The sequence below is a fragment of the Plecotus auritus genome (genome assembly GCF_963455305.1).
Source record: "Plecotus auritus genome assembly, chromosome: 3".
NCBI lineage: Eukaryota > Metazoa > Chordata > Mammalia > Chiroptera > Vespertilionidae > Plecotus > Plecotus auritus.
In genome coordinates, this window is record NC_137772.1 from 93,442,779 (window position 1) to 93,468,352 (window position 25,574).

At 40.8% G+C, this 25,574-nt stretch overlaps 1 protein-coding gene across 14 annotated transcripts in view; it reads right to left on the bottom strand.

Moving 5' to 3' along the window:
* CAB39L (calcium binding protein 39 like) overlaps positions 1–25,574 on the bottom strand; it is a 179,029-nt gene that overhangs the window by 138,538 nt on the left and 14,917 nt on the right. For 9 of the 14 annotated variants that reach the window (XM_080661939.1, XM_080661938.1, XM_080661937.1 and 6 more), the window contains exon 2: positions 12,101–12,174. The gene's annotated coding sequence lies outside the window, so the exon portion shown is untranslated. Of the gene's footprint in view, positions 1–12,100; positions 12,175–13,300; positions 13,380–25,574 lie in introns of all 14 variants that reach the window. The other 5 variants (XM_080661925.1, XM_080661933.1, XM_080661940.1 and 2 more) reach the window with 1 other exon arrangement.

The window sequence follows — 25,574 nt, forward strand, 5'->3', positions numbered from 1 at the left end:
TTTCTCTTTCTTTCCCTCCCCCCCTCTCTAAAATCAATAAGGATATCCTTGGGTGAGGATTAAAATAAATACATACATACATACATACATATATACATACATACATACATAAATCTGCACTTGCAAACCTAATGTAATTATTTTGTTTAGAAAGTCTGCTCCCCCCACCGCCCATCACACACATATAAGCATTATTGGTCAGGATGTATAATACCTCTTCAATGAAAATTTAAAAAGCTAAAGGCTACAATTTTTTTCATTACTATACACATTACAGAGTAAAATATCTTAAAATTATCGATCTCTTTGTAAGGTTCGGGAATGAGGAATTAGGTAGAAAGCTGAGTGAGATGGTTGATGACAAGGTTAGGTAGCATTTGTAGGAGTCTTTGGAATTAGGAGGCAATGTACTCAGCTTTGAATATGTGCTGATCTGTGAAAATGCTAGTTAGAGCCTGTTTTAGAGTATTCTGTTCTAACTCCTTAGCTCCAAAGATTTTTAGGCTCTCTGTCTCCTACTATTTATTACCAATCAAAATTCTTGGGTTCTTCTGATGACCAATGTCCCAATTACAGACATGATAAAATTAGTTATTAGCCTTATTATTATTTTAATCCTACTCTCTGAAAAACTGAAATACATCTAAGAATATGAGCTTAAATAAAATAAAAGGTAAATATCTTTATTTTTTAAATTTTTTAAAAATATTTTTTCATTGATTTCAGAGAGGAAGGGAGAGGGAGAGAGAAATAGAAACATCAATGATGAGAGAAAATCATTGATCGGCTACCTCCTGCATGCCCCCAACTGGGGATCAAGCCTGCTACCCTTCAGTCCGCAAGCCAATGCTCTATCCACTGAGCCAAACATGCTAGGGCAAGGTAAATATCTTTAAACAGTTGTTTACAATCCTTAAAAAAAAACACAAGAAAATAAAGCTTGGATTACTTCTTAATCTATATATCATACATTTAATACATATTTCCTAATATGCACATTTTTATTTAAATGCATATGAATGGTATAAGCAGATTTATATATTTATATACACATGTTTCTTAATCTAGTTCACTTAGACTTTTAAAATTCAAATATATTATAAGGTAATTCACATCTTAACACATAAGAAGACTAGTCTGCTGATTATTCCTTTAATTGGTAGTTTTGTAAAATTTAGAGGGTTTTTTTTTTTCATTTAAAAATACTTTTATTGATTTTTATAGAGAGAAAGAGGAAGATAGGAGAGAGAGAGAAACATTAATGTGAGAGTGAAACATTGACTGACTGCCTCCTGCATGCCCCCTACCAGGGATCAGGCCCACAACCGTGGCATGTGCCGTGACAGGGAATCAAATTGGCAACCTTTCCATGCAAGGACGATGCCCAACCACTGAGCCACACTGTCCAGGGCTAGAGTTTTATTTCCTATTTTTTAAATATATATATTTTATTGATTTTTTTACAGAAAGGAAGGGAGAGGGATAGAGAGTTAGAAACATCGATGAGAGAGAAACATCAATCAGCTGCTGCCTGCACACCCCCTACTGGGGATGTGCCCCCAACTAAGGTACATGCCCTTGACCGGAATCAAACCTGGGATCCTTGAATCCGCAGGCCGACGCTCTATCCACTGAGCCAACCCGGTTAGGCTATTTCCCATTTTTAAAGAAATGGAGATTATCCCAAACCACTAAAAGGAATTAAGTGCCTAGTATCTTGCTGAGTCTAAAATTACACTGAAAGAGTTCTGAAATGACTGAAGAAATTCAGAATTTATAATGGGGGTGTAGATACTTAGAATAACTACAAGGTTAATTTTCATAAATTACTTTCAAATTGGGACATGTTATATTTACTATGATTCTAAGCCACAAAATAAAGACATGGTATTCAAAATATATAATAACACTGAGTACCTATGGTTGCGTATAGTTTATATTTGATACCTGCTAAACACCATTTTTAAGATGCATACAAAGGAATCACAAAAAGTGATCTTATAATAGACCACAAAGAAATCAATAAATTATCAAAGGAGACACAGTACAAGCTTCATCCTCTGGACACAAGATGATAAAATCCCTTAAAATCTCTTCAAGGGATAAGTAAAGGTTCTTTTTTAAAAACCCTCATAATACTTGAAAATGAAAAAAAAAAAAACACCTTGGTAAGCCCTAGGCAGTTTGGCTCAATGGATAGAGCGTAGGCCTGGGGACTGAAGGGTCCTGGGTTTGATTCCCATCAAGGGCACATGCCCAGTTGCAGTCTTGATCCCCAGTAGGGGGTGTGCAGGAGGCAGCCAATCAATGATTCTCTCTCATCATTGATGTTTCTCTATCTCTCACTCTCTTTTTCTCTCTGAAATCAATTTAAAAAAAATTTTTTTTTAAAGAACCTTGATCAGAGGAATATTGGCATGAGACATCCACTCGGCCTCTCCCCTTGAAACTTTAACAAGTTGACCAACTATAACTCAACTAAGGACTCCCTGTCAATATAGAAGCAGGCCTGAGAGACCCATGCATTGAAGTGTCTAAAGATGGGCAACCGGGAATAAACAGGGAGGCAAGAAGGGAGGAAAACTCAAATGGCCACGTACGCAGCCCTGCAGCCAGGGGCTGGCAATCAGTCGGAGAAGGGAAGAAACCAGTGGTAGCAGGTCTTCCATGGGCTGGGAGAAAATGAGAGTTTCAGTGGGCTCTCCAGCAGGGTGAGCAGTGCGAACAACAGCCAAGCCAACAGAGCCACCCGGGCAAGGACACAGCATAGGGGTTCTGCCGTGGCTGTCCGCTATTGGGTGGTGATGTTTCAGACAAAGAAATGGAGCCACGGAGCACTGCCACCCCTTGGACTCCCAAAACTCTCCTCTACCACTGAGCCACACTGGCGGGTGTCAGATCGAGAAGCATATTACCGGCAAACTGAGAGCTACTGCAGTAGAATTGCAATTGCAATTGTTTCCCTCTCTGATTGATCCCTAGGTGGGGTGACTGGGGGGTACTCTCCCGAGTTGCCATTACAGTGAGGGTAAAACAAACCCCACCCCAAAGCAGTGGGGCTGTACTGTCTGACAGAAGCTAAGGAGAGCAACTCTGGGAGGTCACAGAGGTAAATATCTTGTGATTGAGCACCACCTACTGGAAAAATAATAGAAAAACCTCTTCAGAAAAAGCTGCTAGATAAAGGTCAATAATACAATATAGTATATTAGTATGGTTAGACAAGTGGTTCCTAAAGTGGGGCACACACCTCACAGGGGGGCAATTTGATTTTTAAGGGGGGAAATTCGAGAATGAGTTATTAACAGTGAATTTTTTGCATTTCTTATGGCTCTAGGGGCCTCATATACTATATAAATATAAATTGTGACATACTTATACATTTCAGTTCTCTATTATATGTTTTGAAACTTTATTTGCAATTTTTTGATATCACTTCATATTATTTTTTTTTCCAACAACTTCTTAGTGATTTCTTCCTCAGTACTTCAACTGTTGTTTTTTTTTTTCTTTTCTCTCCCCCTCCTCCTCCCCTTCCTTTCTCTAGAAATCAATGGGAAAAAATATCCTCGGATAAGGATTAAAATAAATAAATAAATAAACAAACAAACAAACTAATTAGAAATCTTAAAAATGAAGCACGCAATTAAGGAGATTAGGAGCAAACTACTAAGCATATGGCGGAAAGGATTAGTGACATCGAAGATAGGAATATAGAAATGAGACAAAGGGAAGGAAAGAGACCTGAGCATAAAAAAAAAAGAAAGAACTCTATGAGGACTACTGGACTCCATCAGGAAAAGCAATATAAGAATTATATCCCTACCAGAAGAAGAAGAGAGGGGAAAAGAAATGGAGAGTCAATTAAAGCAAATAGTAGATGAGAACTTCCCAATTCTATGGAAAGAACTAGATCCTCGAGCCCCACCAGTGTAGCTCAGTGGTTAAGTATTGACCTATGAACCAGGAGGTCACGGTTTGATTCCTGGTCAGAGCACATGCCCCGGTTGAAGGTTCAACCCTCAGTATGGGGTGTGCAGGAAGCAGCTAATCAATGATTCTCTCTCATCATTGATGTTTCTATTCTCTCTCTCCCTCTCTGAAATCAATAAACATACACACACACATACACTAGATACTTGAATCCAAGAAGCAAACAAAACAACTAGTTACCTCAATCCAAAGAGACCCTCTCCATGGTGCATTGGATTAAACAGTAAAAAATTAATGACAAAGAAAAATTCTCAAAGCAGCCAGGGAAAAGAAGGAGGTGACTTACAAAACCTATAGAATATCATCCAACTTCTCAAGAGAAACTCTACAAGTCAGAAGAGAGTGGAACCAAATACTCAAATGACTGAAAGCAAAGAAGTATCAGCCAAGAACAATAAATGTGTGTGTGTGTGCATGTGTGTGTGAGGGAATTTATCACTAGGAAACCTATTGCAGGAAATAATCAAGGGAATTATTCTACTGGAAACAAAGAACATAAGGTCAAAACACTATGAGTAAGATCACCAAAAACTTACAGCATGAACAGGGATAATTTGGGACAACAAAAACATAAAAGGTGAAGGGTTAATGGTCTGAACTGGCAAAGGTGAATTGAGATCAGATGCACTCAAAAGAAAAAAAAATTATATGTATACAACTTTATTTTTCATAAACCTAATGGTAACCATGCAAAGCTCCCAAAATAAAGACACATAGCTTTAAAAAAAAGAGGAAGAGGAAAGAAGTGTGGAAAACATACCAATGGGCCACCATTGGGGCAGGCCAGCTGGACCCTACGAATTCGTGCACCGGGCCTCTAGTCAATAATAACATTAAATGTAAATGGATTATATGCTCCAATTAAATGACATCGAGTGACTGAATCGATAAGAAAACATGACCCATATATATGCTGTCTACAAGAGACCCATGTCAGAACAAGGGACTTACACAGACTGAAAGTGAAGGGATGGAAAAACATATTTCAGGCAAATGGAAATGAAAAACAAGCTGGGATAGCAATACTTATAGCAGACAAAACAGACCTCAAAGTGAAGACCATAAAAAGAGACAAGGAAGGCTACTTCATAATTCTAAAAGGATCGATACAGCAAGAGGATATAACTCTGGTAAACATATATGCACCCAATGCAGGAGCACCCAAATACATTTAAAAAAACTTCTGGAAGATATCAGAGGAGAGATTTACAGCAATACAATCATAGTAGGAGACTTTAATACCCCATTAACATCACTGGATAAATCCTCTAGACAAAAAAATCAGCAAAGAAACAGCAATCCTAAATAACTCACTAGATCAGATGGACTTAATCGACATGTTCAGAACATTCCACACCAAAGCTACAGAAAATACATTCTTCTCAGTGCACATAGGACATTTTCAAAGATAGACCACATATTGGGACACAGGCAAAGTCTCTCCAAATTCAAGAAGATTGAAATCATATCAAGCATCTTCTCAGATCACAATGGCAAAAAATTAGAAATCAACTACAATAAAAACAATCACAAAAATTCAAACATTTGGAGGCTGAGTAAATAGCATACTATTAAACAATGATTGGGTTACCAAAGAGATCAAAGAAGAAATAAAAAGCATGCTGGAAACAAATGACAATGAAAACACAACAATCCAAAATCTATGGGACACAGTGAAAGCAGTCTTGAGAGAGAAATTCATAGTTCTACAGGCCTATCTCAAAAAAAAAAAAAAAAAGCAAAAAAAACAGGTAATAAACCAACTAACTCTTCAACTTGAAGAATAAGAAGGAGAGCAACAAGAAAAGCCAAGAGTGTGCAGAAGGAAATAATATAAATCAGAGTGGAAATAAATGACATAAAGACCAAAAAAAAGAAAAAACAAAATATCAATGAAACCAAGAGCTGGTTCTTTGAAAGTATAAACAAGATAGATGAACCTCTAGCCAGACTCAGCAAGAAGCAAAGAGAGAGGACCCAAATAAACAAAATCAGAAATGAAAGCGGTGAAATAACAACAGACCCAACAGAAATACCAAGAATCATTAAAAAAAATACTATGACCAACTCTATTCCAACAAAATGGTCAACCTAGAAGAAATGGACATATTCCTAGAAAAATACAACCTTCCAAAACTCAACCAGGAAGAATAAAAAAATCTGAATAGGCCGATAACTATGGAAGAAATTGAAGCAGTAATCAAAAAAACTTCCAACAAACAAAATCCCTGGACCAGACAGCTTCACAGGGAAGTTTTATCAAACATTCAAGGAAGAACTAAAACTTATATTCCTCAGACTATTCCAAAAAATTCAAAAGGAAGGAAGACTTCTGAGCTCTTTCTACATAGCCAGTATTACCCTAATCCCATAACCAGATAATGACAATACAAAGAAAGAGAATTATAGGCCAATATCCCTCATAAACATAGACGCCAAAGTTCTCAACAAAATTCTAGCAAATCGAATCCAGCATTACATTAGAAAGATCATACACCATGACCAAGTAGGATTTATTTCAGTGATGCAAGGATGGTACAATGGCCACAAATCAATAAACGTGATACACCACATAAACAAATTGAGAGATAAAAACCATATAATCATATCCATTTATGCAGAAAAAGCATTTGACAAAATCCAACACCCTTTCTTAATAAAAACTCTCAGCAAGATGGGAATAGAAGGATCATACCTCAACATAATAAAAGCCATATATGACAAACCTACAGCCAACATCATACTCAATGAGCAAAAACAAATCATTTCCCCTAAGAACAGGGGATGCCCACTCTCACCATTCCTGTTCAACATAGTACTGGAGATACTAGCCATGGCAATCAGACAATAAGAAGAAATAAAAGGCATCCAAATTGGAAAAGAAGACGTGAAATTGTCATTATTCACAGATGACATGATATTGTACACAGAAAACACTAAAGACTCCATCAAAAAACTACTAGACTTGATAAGTGAATTCGGCAATGTGGCAGGATATAAAATTAACACCCAGAAGTCAATGGCTTTTTTTATACACTAATAACGAACTCACAGAAAGGGAAACTAAAAAAAAAAACAATCCCAATTACCATCACAACAAAAAAATTACGATACCTAGGCATAAATTTAATCAAGGAGGTAAAGGGTCTGTAAAATTACAGGACGTTGAAAAGAAATAGAGGAAGACATAAACAAATGGAAGAATATACCATGTTCATGAATTGGTAGAATCAACATCATTAAAATCTCCATCAAAATAAAAAGCTTTTGTACAGCAAAAGAAACCATCAACAAAACAACAAGAAAGCCCACTGCGTGGGAGAACATATTTGTCAATGTTATCACTAATAAGGGTTTAATCTCCAACATTTACAGGGAACTCATACAACTTAACAAAAGGAAGATAAACAACCCAATCAAAAGATGGGCAATGGACCTAAATAGATACTTTTCAAAAGAAGACAGAAGGAAGGCCAAGAGACATATGAAAACATACTCAAAGTCACTAATCATCCGAGAGATGCAAATCAAAACAACAATGCAGTACCATCTCACACCTGTCAGAATGGCTATCATCAACAAACGAGAAGTGCTGGAGAGGATGCGGAGAAAAAAGGAACCCTTCTTCACTGCTGGTGGGAATGCAGATTGGTGCAGCCACTATGGAAAAGAGTGTGGTGTTTTCTCAAAAAACTAAAAATGGAACTGCCATTTGACCCAGTAATACCACTTCTAGGTATATATCCCAAGAAAACAGAAACACCAATCAGAAAAGATATATGCACCCCTATGTTCATAGCAGCACACTTTACAATAGCTATGATTTGGAAATAGCCTAAATGCTCATCAGCAGATGAGTGGATTAGAAAACTGTGTTACATCTACAAAATGGAATACTACAGAGCCGGGCGATCAGAGCGAGCTGGGGGTCCCCTGTTTATAAAAATATAAAACAACTACTCACAGAACTAAAGAGAGAAACAGATTAAAATACAATCATAGTTGGAGACCTTAATACTCCATTGACAGCTCTAAACAGATCATCCAGACAGAAAATCATTAAAGAAATTTTGGCCTTAAATGACACACTAGACCAAATAGACATAATTCACATTTACAAAGCCTTTCATCATAGAACATTAGATTATACATTCTTTGCCAATGCACACAGAACATTCTCAAGGAAATACCATATGTTGGGTCACAAAACTAACATCAACAAATTAAAGAAGACTGAAATTATACAAGCATATTCTCTGACCACAATGCCTTGAAATTATAAATCAACTGCAAAAAGAAAGTAAAGAAACCCACAAATACTTACAGATTAAACAACATACTGCTAAAAAATAACTTGGTCAAAGATGAAATAAAAGGTCAGATCAAAAGATATATAGAGACAAATGAGAATGATAAGACAACATATCAAAACTTCTGGGATGCAGTGAAAGCAGTAATAAGAGGGAAGTTTTCTATAATTACAGGCCTATCTCAAGAAACAAGAGAAATCAAAAGTGAACAACCTAACTTTAAGTACTAGAAAAAGAAGAACAAAAGCAATCCAAAGTCAGCAGAAGGAAATAATAAAAATTAGAGCAGAATTGATTGAAATAGAAAACAAAAAGACTACACAAAAAATTAATACAACAAATTCTTTGAAAAGATGAATAAAATTGTCAAACCCATGACTAAGGAAAAAAGGGAAAAGACTCATATAAACAAAATTAGAAATGAGAGAGAGGTCACCACAGACATCACAGATATACAAATGATCATACTAGAATACTATGAAGAACTATATATGGCATGAGCATTGACCAGACAAAGCAGTTGTCCACACAACCAGCACAGGCATAGGGCATTAAGCATACCTACTAAACAATGAGTGTAGTTCATTCATCTATATAGAATATCATGATCATGTTCTTAAAAATATTTAAAGAAATGAGGATATGTTTATTATAAAATATCACATTAGAAAAATCCAAGATGCTAAACTTAGTAAAAAATATGTGCCTCAAATTTTTATTGTATTTTTTACAGAAACATTTCCTTCCATATGGACATGAAAAGATTACAAAAATGTTAATGTTGGATCATTGGTGATTATTTTCTTTTTGTATTCATGTATGTTTTTCAAATAATCTGTAATTAACATGTATAGCCAGTTTTTGCTAAAATCACCATGCTATATTAAATCATGCAATAAGAACCACAGGAATTATAGGGAATGTGGGGTTAGAGCTCAATACTCAAAAAGTTTGTCAGAGACATCCTATATAATAAAAGCCTAAAATGCAAATCGACCGAAGGGCAGAACGACTGGTGCAATGACTGGTTGCTGTGATGCACACTGACCACCAGGGGGGCAGACACTCAACGCAGGAGCTTCCCCCCACCCCGCCCTGCAGGCCAGCCAAGGTGAGTGCCAATGGGGCCCCCCAATCGCCCCGCCGGTCGTCCCGCAGAGGGAGGCAACCAGCCATGGCGGTGGGGGGCAGGGCCAGCAAGTGGATGGCATCAGGCCGGCCAAGGCAGGTGCCAGTAAGGGGCCCCCTGATTGCCCCACTGGTCGCCCCACAGATCGGCCCTGATCTGACCAGGCCTAGGGACCCTACCCATGCACAAATTTTGTGCATTGGGCCTCTAGTTTTTTATAAAAGGTAGGAACCTGCCCTGGCCAGTATGCTCAATTGGTTGAGCATCATACCATGCACCAAAAGGTTGCTGGTTTGATTTCTGGTCAGGGCACATGTCCAGGTTTTGGGTTGGGTGCATGATGGAGGCAACAGATTGCTATTTCTCTCACATCAATGTTTCTCTCTCTCTCAAATCAATAAAAACATTTTTTAAAGGTAGGAACCTAATAAAAACAGTAGCAAAGTTTTACACATGTTAAATGGTCAGAAAATATATAAATACTACAATAAGTATGGCACTTCATCTTGAAATAGACCTCACATTGCTTGTGAAAGTGGGTATTAGAAGAGTTGTAACTTGCGAGTTATTTTGAAACAGTAGAAACAGGGTTATCTGAAATCAGCTGGAAAGTTGTAACATCAAATATGGATGGATGTAACATTTAATATATGGTACACTGAGATGGCTAGTAGGTGTTGTAGGTGTGTGCATATGTGCATTTTGTGTATTCCTTGTGGCTTGGTTCAAATGGATGGTTTTCTGCATTCACATAGTGTTTCTCATGAATGAAACTGCACAAGAGCAAATGAGAAATCTGCATTATGCTCATACTGTTCCCTAATATATTAATCATGTTAGAACAAATGTGTGTTTTCAAAACATGTTTTATAGCAGAAATGACTATTACATTTACATCATAAAATACATGTATATGTACACTGAGTGGCCAGATTATTATGATCTCTGAATGCATAATAATCTGGCCACTCAGTGTATATCCTATATAATAAAAGGCTAATATGCAAATTGTCCCCTCGACCAGGAGTTCAACCAGCAGGCAGGCCGGCCAACCGCCCATGTCCCCTCCCCCTGGCCAGGCTGGCCGTATCCCACCCATGTACGAATTCATGCACCGGGCCTCTAATACACACACACACACACACACACACACACACACACACACACTCTGAATGGCCAGATTATTATGCGTTCAGAGATCATAATAATCTGGCCACTCAGTGTGTATATACACAGGGTGAGGCAATAGTAGGCTTCCAGTTGTTCAGATGGAAAATACAATCCTATATAATAAAGAGGTAATATGCAAATTGATGGTCACTCTAACACACAAGATGGCCACCCCCATGTGGTCAAAGATGGCCACCCCATGTGGCCACAAGATGGCCGCCACAAGATGGCCAACAGGGGAGGGCAGTTAGGGGTGACCAGGCTGGCAGAGGAGGACAGTTGGGAGGGATCAGGCCTGCAGGGGAGAGTAGTTGGGGGGGACCAGGCCTGCAGGGGAGGGTAGTTGGGGGGGACCAGGCTGGCAAGGGAGGACAGTTGGGAGGGACAAGGCCTGCAGGGGAGGGCAGTTGGGGGGGACCAGGCCTGCAGGGGAGGGCAGTTAGGGGCAACCAGGCTGGCAAGGGAGGGCAGTTAAGGGTAACCGGGCCAGTAGGGTTGGGCAGTTGGTGGAGACCAGGCCGGCAGGGGAGGGCAGTTAGGGACTATTGGGCCAGCTGGGGAGTGGTTAGTAGGTGATCAGGCTGGTAGGCAGAAGCAGTTAGGGGCAATCAGGCAGGCAGGCAGGCAAGCAGTTGGGAGCCAGCAATCCTGGATTGTGAGAGGGATGTTCAACTGCCCACCTAAAAGGGCAGTCGGACATCCCTCGAGGGGTCCCAGATTGGAGAGGGTGCAGGCTTGGCTGAGGGACACACACACCTTCTCCCTGTGCAAGAATTTCGTGCACTGGGCCTCTAGTAATTAATAAATAGTAACACAAGAATAAACTGTATTTACACGTACTCCCAACTGTAAACCTATTTTTGCCCCACCCTGTATGTTATAATATGCTAAAAAGTATCATGGGCCTATTGTAATGCTAATTTGTGATAATTCCTGCCAGGTACCAAAGAGCATTACAGACCCAAGTCCAATTTAAATTAAAACTCTACTTGTGGAGTTTAGCGTAAGCTGGTAACCAGGAATTTTTAGGGAGATTTTAACACTATCTAGGGCTGTACACTTCTCCAAAATGGTCACTGATCAGGCCCCCTACACTTTATAGAATCTAAAGAATTTTCACCAGTCCCCATTTCTCTCCATGTACAAGTTTCTATGCCAACAGAAATCCATGGATACTCCCAAAGTATTCAGTGACTTTAGCACTTGTTTACCTCACAGAATGTACTTGTTTTGTTTCTAGCCCCAGTTTTCTTATAGGTTCATCCATTAATTATAAAGGGTTTTTAAAATATTGAATCAGTAGTTTATATATTCGGTGATCTGTAGCCTATTATATTGTCAGAAATGGAAATCTATTTAATACTTCTACAATTGTTTTGTAAAACTTAAATCAGGGTATTATATTTTTTCTTGATACATTTTATTTTAGTATGTTACTATAGTCTACATGTCTGTTAAGAGCACTTACAATCTTGATTGAATTATTGTATTAGCTTACCTTAGAAATTGTGTGTCATCTGCAAATTCATTTCAACTCTCAGCCTTCAATAAAGTCACTGACCAACACAGCTTCTGAAAAAAGTAAAAGATTCAAAATTAATTTTGAAAATCTTTACAGCAAATTTGTCATATTTTTTTGTTATCCAGTATATACCAGTAGAATTATAAAATTAAATTTCTATCATAATCTTATACAGAAAAATCAAATTAAGATAGGATTATCCCTCTACCCCAACAACTTCCAGTGGTAGATCTTTTAAAAAGTAGTTGTAAACTGAATGCAAATATTTTATCATCAGGGGGAAGCAGAAATGTGAAGGTGTGGCCTGTGTGAGGGAAACTCTAGCACCTCTCAAATCTACATAGCCCTCATCTTCTACAGGAGGAAACACACTTATTTAAACTAGTATGAAAAGAATATGCAAAGCTTAGAAGAGCTTTGTAGTGTCACACAGAGAAGCTTTGAAGGGTGTTTTGCTTTTAACAGCATCATGAAAACCCATGCCCACTGGTTTTTGTTTCCTTTTCTGCTTTGTCATACTTTTAGTTCATTCATATCTTTTAATAATTTCAGTCATGAATAAAACATTTGTAAAATTTTTATCTCCAAAATCAATATAAGGACTTGTGTGTGTCAGTGTGTGTTTACAATTTACCATCAGAAACAAGAGAAAACATACACTGTTCTCCTTTAGTATATTGCTCTTGCATGAAGAATGACAAACCCACTAACTGTAGTTCTGCATCTTTTATTTTCTGAGCAGCAACTACAGGTTTAAATAGGACATTTAGTTTTTGATGTTCTTTCTTCTCAATATATGATGTATATCCTGCAATAATGTAGTAGAAAAAGCACTGGCTTTGGAATAATATAAATCTTGTTTAAATCTTAACTGCTCTAAACCTCATAGGAAAATATCACGAGTCTTTTTTTTAACTGACTTTTTTATACTGCTTGATGACCTGCTTTTTTTTAATTTAACAATATATTAACTACTTTCCACATCAATATACGAGGCTCTCTGTTATTTTTTTCATGCTGCATAGTAATTTATTTTAAATTAACTTAAAAAAATTTCTATTCACCTTTCGAAAAAAATTTATTTTAATTTACTTTATTGTTGAAAGTATTACAGATGTCCCCATTTTCCCCCTTTTACCCCCCTCTACCCCCTCTCACTCCACCCCAGGCCTTTACCTGTCTATTGTCTGTGTCCATGGGCAATGCATGTATGCATATAAATTCTTTGATTAATCTCTTCTCACCCTCCTTCCACCTTTAAATTGATTTTTAGAGAGAGAAACATCAATTTGTTATTCCATTTATGTATGCATTCATTGGTTTATTCTTGTATGTGCCCCAACCAGGGATTAAACTTGCAATCTTGGCATATTGGGACAACACTTTAACCAAGTGAGCTACCCGGCCAGGGCCAATATTATGAGTCTTAATGGGTAGGGGCAAGAGCCTAATGATATAGCAGCAAAAGCTATCCTATCTAATAAAAGAGTAATATGCAAATTAACCATCACTCCACTACACCCACAAGCCACGCCCACCAGCCAATCAGGAGCGAATATGCAAATAAACCCAACCAAGATGGCTACGGCCACAGAGAGCAGGAGGGAGGCTTGGGTTTCCCTGGCAATGGAGGAAGCCAAGCTTTCCACCTGCCCTTGCCAGCCAAGGCCTCCACTCAAGGCTACAAAGTTTCAATGATAGAAGATAAATATAGCCCAACAGAAATGGCGGCAGCCACGGAGCTGGAAAGAGCAGGAGGCTAGGGTTGCCCCCGGTGATAGAGGAAGCCAAGCTTTCCGCACACCCTGGCTGGCCCAGGCCTCCGCTTAAGGCTACAAAGTTTCAATTATAGAAGATACATAAATCCCAAGAGAAATGACTGCCACCACGGAGCAAGCAGAAGGCTTGGCTCCGCTCCAGGCTACGAAGTTTCAATTGTAGAAGATAAATAAACCCCAGATACCAGGGCCTCCGCTTGGGTCGCCAGGGGGCGTGGCCGGCCTGCAAACCACCACAGGCCCCTTGCCCAGGCCGCTCCACACCCCAAGGGAACCCCCACCCTGATCCGGGACACCCTTCAGGGCAAACCAGCTGGCCCCCACTCATGCACCAGGCCTCTATCCTATCTAATAAAAGTAATATGCAGATTGACCATCACTCCAACACACAAGATGGCTGCCCCCATGTGGACACAAGATGGCCACCATAAGATGGCCAGCAAGGGAGGGCAGTTGGGAGGGACCAGGCCTGCAAGGGAGGGCAGTTGGGGGCAATCAAGCCTGTAGGGGAGGGAAGTTTGGGGCGACCAGGCCTGCAGGGAAAGGCAGTTGGAAGGGACCCAGGCCTGCAGGGGAGAGCAGTTGGGGGGGACCAGGCCTGCAGGGGAGGGCATTTAGGGGTGACCAGGCCTGTAGGGGAGGGCAGTTAGGGGCAAACAGGCTGGCAGGGGAGCAGTTAGGCATCAATCAGGCTGGCAGGGGAGTGGTTAGGGGGTGATCAGGCTGGCAAGCATAAGTGGTTAGGGGCAATTAGGAAGGCAGGCAGGCGAGCAGTTGGGAGCCAGCAGTCCTGGATTGTGAGAGGGATGTCCGACTGCCCGTTTAGGCCCAATCCCAGGGATCGGGCCTAAACGGGCAGTCGGATATCCCTCAAGGGGTCCCAGATTGGAGAGGGTGCAGGCTGGGCTAAGGGACACTCCCACCCCGTGCACGAATTTCGTGCACCGGGCCTCTAGTCTATATATATAAAAGGCTGAGTGACCAGCCGACTGGCCAACCGTCCAGTAGGTATGACGCGCACTGACCACCAGGGGACAGACACTCAATGCAGGAGCTGCCAAGGGACAGCAACTTTGCAGAGTGCCCTCTCGCACTCCAGGACCCCTCAGGGGATGTTGGAGAGCCAGTTTTGGTCCGATCCCCTCAGGCCAGGCCAAGGGACCCCAACGGCCAGAGGGACCCTGCTCTTTCTGCAGACACTCTTCGAGCCCTGGTGGCGTCTCAGGTGTGGCCGGCCAGGGATGGACCACAGGAGGTTGGCTCCAGGGCATGTCCGGCCCTTTTTGCCCAGTCCCGCCCTGGCAGCCACCTTCTAATTAATTTCTTTTCAATGTGCACAAGTCTGTGCACCGGGCCTCTAGTATCACTATAAAGCAGGAACAGCACTATTCCTGCCACATAACATGTAATGTTAGCTGTCCTATTATGTAATTTTGTACTTCATTCCCACTTTATTCAATCTGTCAAAGGGCTTTCCAGATTAAATTTAAGTTATAAGAAAGTTGATATAGAAGTTGATACATCAAATAAAAATTTGATAAACTTCTAAGACTTTATTCAACAATTACCAACTTTTGCAACACTTATTTTACCAAAAATATACATATGTTAAAAATAGCAATACAACAATAATACTGAATATATTCCATTAAGAAGGCACAGCCCAAAATCTATATTCTAAAATCACTAGAAATTGTTCCTTTTCTTATGAGCTATGTCACCAAAATGCTGTAGTTCTGTAAATGTGTTTCAGGTCCTTTTTAGATTTTTCTTTCTACCTTTTAATTTTATTTTTGAATATGTAAATATACAAGATCAAAATTATATAAACATAAACAAGTTATATTTAGAGCAATCTCTCTTCCATTGTTGGCACCTTTCCCGTTACCTCCTTCTACATATAGATTATTCTATATACTATTCTGTACCTTTGTTTTTTTTCTACTTCATAATATATTCTGGGGGTCATTCTATATTGATACATGGAAACTTTCTATATCTCTTTATGACTTCTGGGGGAAAGGGTGACTTGAAAGGGACACCATCTAACCTGGAGATAGTTCCATTGTTGCATGTGCTTTAATCAGTTCTCCATTAATAGGCATTTTGGTTATTTCTAATCTTTTGCTAATACAAGTAATGCTGTTGTAACTAACCTTGTACAAATGACCATTTATATTTTATGCCAGTGTATCTTTAGAACAAATTCCTTGAAATTAAATGCTGGGTTGAAGGATAAATGCATACAAAATTTTGCTGGATATTGCCAAATTCCCTCTTGGACTTTTATATCCTTACCAGCAATGCCTCAAAGTGTCTGTTTCCTCATAATCTATAGAGCCTATTATATATTTTTGATTTTGGTGAGAAAGGCTTTAGTGTAACTATAATTTTTAGCATAGATTTCACTTGCATTTCTCTTTGTATGACTAAAGTTCAACATCTTTTATATGTGTGTCATCTGCATTTCTTTGTCCATGAACTCTATTTTCATCTCTTTAGCCCACTTTCCTATGGGGTTGATAGTCATTTGCCTTGATTTTTAGGTTATTTCCATTGAGATTACCTCTTTGTGGTAAAAGTTTAAATATTTTTCTACTTTGTCATGGCATTTTCATGATGAAATTTTTGTTAATATAGTGGCATTTAGAATGGTTGTTATTTTTTTCTGGGATTAAATCATAGTTATAAAATCCTTGGCTTACAATTTCATAGACTTTCAATTTGTTCCATAACTGTTTTGTTTGTATGTTGCTGTTGAGAAGTTCGTTGCTAACCTCTTTTTTATGACTGGAAACCCAGAGGAATTTTTCATTATCTTCAAAGTCCAATAGTTTTGCCAGGACATGACTCAGAGTTGACCATTCTGGACCAACTTTTCCAATACACAACAAGCTTTCTCAATATGTAGATGTAAGTCTTCTGTTACTTCCAGAATGTTTTCATGGATTGAAGTTTAAAGATTAGCGCTACTATTGTTTTTCTTCTTAGGAACTTTAATTTTACATATTGTCTATATCAGTGGTTGGCAAACTGTGGCTCGTGAGCCACATGCGACTCTTTGGCCCCTTGAGTGTGGCTCTTCCACAAAATACCACGTGCGGGTGCGCACATACAGTGCGATTGAAACTTCGTGGCCCATGCGCAGAAGTCGGTTTTCGGCTCTCAAAAGAAATTTCAGTTGTTGTACTGTTGATGTTTGGCTCTGTTGACTAATGAGTTTGCCGACCACTGGTCTATATCAATCACTTTCTGTCTTTTTACCTTTCTTCATTTAATTTTCATTCTTCTGGTTGTCTTTATGTATTTCCTCAATGCCCTTTATATTCAGTCAAATTTCTTCTTCTTCAGGTACCTTGAATGTTAGCCTCATTTTATTTTTATTTTTTTTAAATATATTTTATTGATATTTTACAGAGAGGAAGGGAGAGGGATAGAGAGCTAGAAACATCGATGAGAGAGAAACATCGATCAGCTGCCTCCTGCACACCTCCCACCAGGGATGTGCCCGCAACCAAGGTACATGCCCTTGACCGGAATCGAACCCGGGACCCTTGAGTCTGCAGGCCGACGCTCTATCCACTGAGCCAAACTGGTTTCGGCTCATTTTAAAAGATGATTTTTAAAAAATTTATTGTTAGCATTATGTCCCCTATTTCCCCCCAATTTGTCCTCCTCCACCCAGGCTCCACCCCACCCCAGGCCTACCTTACACTATTATCTGTGTCCATCAGCTATTTATATATGCATATGTTCTTTAAAATTCCCCGCTCCCTCCACTACCTTCCCCTCTATAATCTGTCATTCAGTTCCATGCATCCATGTCTCTGGACCTATTTTGTTCATTAGATTCTATATATAAGTGAGATCATATGATATTTATCTTTCTATGACTGGCTTATTTCACTTAGCATAATAATCTCCAGGTCCCTCCATGCTGTCTCAAAGGGTAATAGATCCTTCTTTTTGCTGCTCAATAGTATTGTTCTGTAGTTTTCTTTAGCTCTGTAGTTGGATGTTTTGGGGGAGACTTCATCAACTGAAATATTTTGACTCTCATTTTATGTTTCCTACTTATAGGAACTTTACATGGACATTGTCTACCATTTTCTGTTCATTTTGAGTGTTTTTATTTTCTGAAACCAGTTAACAGTAGTACATAAACAGGAGTGAGGGATTTGGAAGAATTAGTGGACTTTTTAGTTCAATAGCACTTTGTGTTGCTATATAAAAGTACAGTGTTTTAAATCAATGACTCCTTTTGGGTGTGGGGGTAGAGAAAGGATGATCTATCTTGTTTCTCCAATTCCTACTACCTCTTCTTTCTCTTTGCCACCAAGCCTCTAGGTAAATGTTGCCTCTTCCAAGTCATCTTCTTTTCCCAGAAGCAGTGCCTTTCTGAAACTGCCTCTTTGGTCCCATGCACTTTCAAGTTCCTTTTGTTTAACAGCCCTCAAACCTCTTGGTATTTCCCATCTTAGGGTTGAGTTTTCTTTTTCTTGAGTTAATCTGCATTCTACTGAACCTAGCTCCTGCTTACCTCTCCTGTTCTGAACAATTTCAACCTCACTTGCCACTTCAGCATAGGTTCCACAGCTTGCTCTGCTACATTTCAGTTTATTTCCCTACATACCCATAATTTGATATTGTTAGGCAAGGGTGGTGGTGGTTTAATCTGCTTCATTTATAGATCTGTATGGTATTTCAAAAGTGTATGGATTTAGACAGTTGTCATCATCCTACAGAAACCTGGAGTCAATTTTTATATTTTAAATTCATTTTCTAGTTTTATTGCATGTAGTCAGATTTTCGTTTGATATTTTAGTTATTGGAACTGAGATTTTCATTGTGGTATGATATGCAATTGACTTTTTTTTTTAAATATATTTTATTGATTTTTTTACAGAGAGGAAAGGAGAGGGACAGAGAGCTAGAAACATCGATGAGAGAGAAACATCGATCAGCTGCCTCTTGCACACCCCCTACTGGGGATGTGCCCGCAACCAGGTACATGCCCTTGACCAGAATCGAACCTGGGACCTCGAGTCCGCAGGCCGACGCTCCAACCACTGAGCCAAACCGGCTAGGGCTGCAATTGACTTTTACAACTGTCCCCTGTGCACTTGAAAATATGTATTCTCTATTTGTGGATCTTTAATATAAATACTAGAGATCCAGTGCACAAAATTCTTGCACGGGGGGAGGGGGTGTTTCCCTCAGCCCAGCCTGCACCCTCTCCAATCTGGAACCCCTCAAGGGATGTCCGACTGCCCTCCCCTGCCGGCCTGGTTGCCCCTAACTGTCCTCTCCTGCAGGCCTGGTCACCCCCAACTGCCCTCCCCTGCTGGCCTGGTTGCCCCCAACTGCCCTCACCTGCAGGGCTGGTCTCCCCCAACTGCCCTCCCCTGCAGGCCTAGGTCCCCCCAAACTGTCCTCCCCTGCAGGCCTGGTCCCCCCACAACTGCCCTCCTTTGCCAGCCAGGTCCCCCCTAACTGCCCTCCCCTGCAGGCCTGATCACCCCCAACTGCCCTCCATTTCAGGCCTGGTCCCTCCCAACTGCCCTCCCCGGCTGGCCTGATCGCCCACAACTCGCCCTCCCCTGCTGGCCATCTTGTGGTGGCCATCTTGTGTCTACATGGGGGTGGCCATCTTGTGTGTTGGAGTGATGGTCAATTTGCATATTACCTCTTTATTATATAGGACGTGAGAACTACATTATTGTTTATGTACTATGACTAATTATTTTTGTCCATTTAACTGGACTTATTTTGAGAGAGGTGTTAAAGTCCCCTTGGCAGGTTTCTATTTCTGCATACATCTCTTGTAATTTTTATTTTATGAGAGCTGTTGATATGTCATTTGGTAAATAGACATTTCAAAAAAATATTCATGGGAGGACAAAATGGACAGACGTGTCCCAAGCCTTTTCGCGGAGCAGATAGAATGAGCAGCTGAATCGAATAACATCCACCCCGAATTGGTGAAGGAGACACAGCTGGTGAGACAATTCACAGCTGGAAAGGGCAGAGGGCACCTGGAGAAAGGTAAAATCAAGGACCTGGGCTGGAGAGAACTGCCAGACCTCTGAACTCAGAGGGTCAGAGGGAAACAGCACAGCACCAAGCTGTGTCCCTTGGGACAGGCACAGCGTCTGACTGTGGAAAGGAGGTCCGCAGAACCTCTGGTGGCAGGGGATTCTAGATCTGGGTCCACAGTGATGAAAGACTGAGCCCAGAGAGGGCAGCCTGGAGGGCTGCCCAGACCACACAGTGCCGGCAGGAGAGGGGCTCGCAGAGGTGAAGCTCTTTCCCCTCTTTGTGGCCTTTGCTTTTCTTCGCTGAACCTAGTTCTTAGGACCTTTTAGATATGGACACTCACCCGTGGCTGAGGTGCAGGAGAAGGTGCGGACTTGTGGAGTCTGGGTAGAGGCTGGGGAGAGAAGAGGGTCCAGGAAAAGTGGCAGTGAGTCTGGCACTGAGTCATACCTGATGCATGGGACCTGGGCAGCCATTTTCTCCTGAAGAGATAGCCCCCCTCTTTACAGTCTCCAGGCAACCAATAGAGCTACACCCAGAATATACCCTGAATGGTAAAAAGGATTAAAAAAAATCTGAACAGTCCCTGAGAGTCCACAGGGACTGGCCTAAAGAGAGGCCTTCAGTCCCAGCAACAGGAAACTGAGAAACCGCAGACAGTACAGAAGACTGGGATCTTAAGCCAGCCAAAAGAACGACACTTCACTTTTTCATTTTTATTATTATTTTATTATTATTTTGATATCTTTTTTATTTCCCCTTTTTCATTTATTTTCTATCTCTTTTCACATTATTTTTCCCTCATTCTAATTTATTTTATTTTGTTATTTTTTATCCCATTTTTAATCAATTTTTTTTGTAAATTTATGATTATTATTATTTTCTTCACTTTTGCTTTTTTCTTACCCATTCATCCTCTTTCTACTTCCTCTATACTGAACTGAGGTCTTCCCCATATTCATCCAATTCTTAACCTTAGTTGCTGTATATAAGATTCTTCCCCCACCTTCTTTACTGGGTATTTGTTGTTTGTTTTGGTCTACCTGTTTTGGTTTACCTGTTTGTTCTCTGGTATTTTCTCTGCATATATATATATATATATATATATATATATATATATATATATATATTTTTTTTTTTCCTTTTTCTTCCTTTTCTCTCATACCATTCTTTCTCTCTTCGATGTCGTTTGTGCTCTCTCCCCTAATTCTCTTTTCTCTGGTGGTCACTTATACCGGTGTTGTGAGTACATTCATGTTTTGTTCCCTTTGTGTCATGTCTTGTCAAGGTGAATTTTATCCTGTCCACCCAATGTGCTAGAGAGTGAGCCACATAACCAGACACCCAGAGAGGAGATTCCATCCATGAACAGGACAATAATACTCCAACCCCAACTACACAGGCAGGAAGAAGGTGGCAGTGAGGGAGAGAGCGTGAGTGAGGGAGCAAAGGAGGAGTGTGTGGTCGTATGTGGTGTGTGTGTGTGTGAGTGAGTCACAGTTAGATCCTGCAGGACCTTTAGGGGCAGGCTGACCGGGCTCGCCTAACTAGGCAGCCTCTGCTACTATTGCAAACAGTCCTGGAGAGGCCGGCTCATCCTGAGAGGCCTTGCCTTTTTGAAGGGGAAAGCTGCTGTGACTGGGAGCCCAGCCTCACCTCCACCCAGGGTGCTCTCAGATAACACCTTGGACTTTACAGCCACCCCTGCCAGGGACCTGCTACATCAGCTGTGGTCCCACAGTTACCAAGACTCCAACCACACCGGGCATAGGCTCCTGTGAGTTCCGAAGCATTCTCTCCTCTGAATTAGCCCAGGGCACTGTGAACACATGAGCAGCAGACATGATAGCAGCCCGCTACTATCTGAGGAGCAGCAGTCCTGCGAGCAGCCTGCCCCAGGCCGAAGAGCCTCATGCAGCCCACCCTGATCCAAGGAGCAGCAAGCCCCCACCCGAGGAACAGCAGCCACATGAGCAGCCCACGCACGAGTGAGGAGCAGCAGCCCCGCACAGCCTGCCCCCATCCGAGGAGCAGCAGCTGCACACAGCCCACACCCTGCACCCATCCGAGGAGCATGAGCCATGCGAGCAGCCCTCCCCCATCCGAGGAGCAGCAGCCATGAGAGCAGCCCACTCACGTCGGAGGAGCAGCAGCCACATGCAGCTTGCACCTGTCCGACAAGCAGTAGCCAGGTGAGCAACCCGCCCCTGTCCAAAGTGCAGCATCTGCACATGCAACTCGCTCCCGCCCGAGGAGCAGCAGCCGCGCAAACAGCCTAACCCCCGTCCAAGGAGCAGCAGCCGTGCGAGCAGCCCGCCCAATCCAAGGAGCAGCAGTTGCGTGAGCAGTTCACCCCCGTCCGAGGAGCAGCAGCCCTGCAAGCAACCTGCCCCTATCCAAGGAGCAGCAGCCTAATGAGCGGCCCACCCCATCTGAGGAGCAGCAGCTGCGCGCAGCTAGCCCCCATCCAAGGAGCAACAACTACGTGAGCAGTTTGCCTCCGTCCGAGGAGCAGTAGCCTCATGAGCAGCCCACCCACGTCCGAGGAGCAGCAGCTGTGCGAGCAGCCTCCCCGCACCAGCCAGAGGAGCCATCAATGTAGCAAACAGCACACACCAGAGGAACTGCTGCCAACTGAGGAGCAGCAGCTGCCACGATGGCCGGAGGAGCAACCGTTGCCTGAGAAGCCACTGCCACCCAAGAAGCAGCCCCTGCACAATTCGACATCTAGATCCTTTGGTGAGAACAAAAATGGGTAGACAAAGAAACCCCCAAAGGAAAGAAAAGGAGGAATTGCCAGAAGAGCAGCTAAGAGAAACAGAGGCATTCAATATGTCAGAAAAAGAATTCAGAATAAGAGTTATACACTTCATAAACCGGAGGGATAAAAAAATCAACTTCTGTAAGAATAAAGAAGAAATGAAGAGTGACATAGCTACAATAAAAAACACCATGGAAAGTTTCAACAGTAGACTAGGGAAAGTGGAGGACCAAATTAGCGAATTAGAAGACAGGGAAGCAAAACACACCCAAACTGAACTGCAATGGGAGAAAAAAATTAAAAGAGAGGAGGAAAGCCTAAGGGAGTTATGGGACAACATGAAACGAAGCAACATACGAATGATAGGGGTGCCAGAACAACAGGAAGAGGAACAAGGGTTAGAAAACCTATTTGAAGAAATAATTTCAGAAACTTCCCTGATGTGAGGAAGAAAAAAGTCACACAAGTCACTGAACCCAAAAAGACCCACACAAAGACACATCATAGTTACAATGGCAAATGTTCAGGACAAAGAATCTTAAAGGCTGCAAGGGAGAGACAGAAAATTACGTACAAGGGATCTCCCATTGGATCATCAAATGATTTTCAACAGAAACACAACAGGCCAGAAAAGAATGGAAGGAAATTTACAAAGTGATTGAAAGACAGGGACTGAATCCGAGAATACTCTATCCAGCAAGGCTATCATTCAAAATTGAAGGGGAAATAAGGAACTTCACAGATGAAAAAAGCCTAAGGTTGTTTACCACTACCAAGCCAGCAATGCAAGAAATGCTAAAGTGTCTGGTGTAAAAAGAATAAATAAAAAGTTAAGAAGGAACACAAGCAAAAAAAATAAAAATGGCTACAAACAAGTACCTATCAATAATAACTTTAACCGCGAATGGACTAAATGCTCCAAACAAAAGACATCGAGTGGCCAAAACCGGTTTGGCTCAATGGATAGAGCGTCAGCCTGCGGACTGAAAGGTCCCAGGTTCGATTCCGGTCAAGGGCATGTACCTTGGTTGCGGGCACGTCCCCAGTAGGGGGTGTGCAGGAGGCAGCTGATGGATGTTTCTCTCTAATCAATGTTTCTAACTCTCTATCCCTCTCCCTTCCTCTCTGTAAAAAATCAATAAAATATATTTAAAAAAAAAAGACATCGAGTGGATGAATGGATAAAAAAACATGATCCATATATATGCTGTCTACAAGAGAACCACCTCAGAACAAGGGACTCACACAGACTGAGAGTGAAGGGATGAAAAAATAACTTTTAGGCAAATGGAAATGAAAAAAAAAGGTGGGGTAGTAATACTTATAACTGACATAATAGACCTCAATGAGAAGGCCATATAAGAGATAAGGAAGGCCACATCATAATACCAAAGGGATTGATACCACAAGAGGATATAACCAAGATAAACATATACACCCAATGCAGGAGCACCCAAATACATAAAAAAACTCCTGGAAGATATCAAGGTAGAGATCAACAACAATACAATCATAGTAGGGGACTTTAATATACCACTGACATCACTGGATAAATCCTCTAGACAAAAAATCAGCAAAGAAACAGAAATCCTAAATGACTCACTAGATCAAAAGACGTAATTAACATCTTCAGAACATTTCACCCCAAAGCCACGAAATACACATTCTTCTCAAGTGCACATGGGCCAGTTTCAAAAATAGATCACATATTGGGTCACAGGCAAAGTCTCTCCAAATTCAAGAAGATTGAAATCATATCAAGCATCTTCTCAGACTACAATGGCATAATATTAGAAATAAACTACAATAAAAACAATCCAAAAAATTCAAACACTTGGAAGCTGAATAGCATGCTATTAAACAATGATTGGGTTACCAAAGAGATCAAAGAAGAAATTAAAAATATCCTGGGTTCTAATGACAATGAAAATACAACAATCCAAAATTTATGGGACACAATGAAAGCAGTCCTGAGAGAGAAGTTTATAGCTCTACAGGCCTACCTCAAAAAACAAGAAAAAAATGGTAGTAACAAGAAAAAATGGTAGTAAATCATCTAACTCTATAACTTAAAGAATTAGAAAGAGAGGAACAAGAAAAGCCCAGAGTGAGCAGAAGGAAGGAGATAATAAAGATCAGAGCAGAAATTAATGACATAGAAACAAACAAACAAAAAAATACAAAAGATCAATGAAACCAAGAGCTGGTTCTTTGAAAGTATAAAAAAGATTGATGAACCTCTAGCCAGGCTCACCAAGAAGCAAAGAGAGAGGACCCAAATAAACAAAATCAGAAATGAAAGAGGCAAAATAACAACAGACCCCACAGAATTATAAAGGATTGTTAAAAAAAAATACTGTGAACGACTCTATTCCAACAAACTAGACAACATGGAGGAAATGGATATATTCCTAGAAATATACAACCTTCCAAAACTCAATCAGGAAGAATCTAAAAATCTCAATAGGCCAATAGCTATGGAAGAAATTGAAGCAGTCATCAAAAAGCTTCCAGCAAACAAAAGTCCAGGGCCAGACAGCTTCACAGGGGAGTTTTACCAAACATTCAAGGAAGAACTAAAACCTATCCTCCTAAGACTATTCCAAAAAATTCAAGAGGAAGGAACACTTCCAAGCTCATTCAATGAAGCCAGCATTACCCCAGTACCAAAACCAGATAAAGACAACACAATAAAAGAGAACTACAGGCCAATATTCCTCATGAACATAGATGCCAAAATCCTCAACAAAATTCTAGCAAATCCGATCCAGCATTACATCAGAAAGATCATACACCATGACCAAGCAGGATTTATCCCGGGGATGCAAGGATGGTACAATATCCACAAATCAATAAACGTGATACATCACTTAAA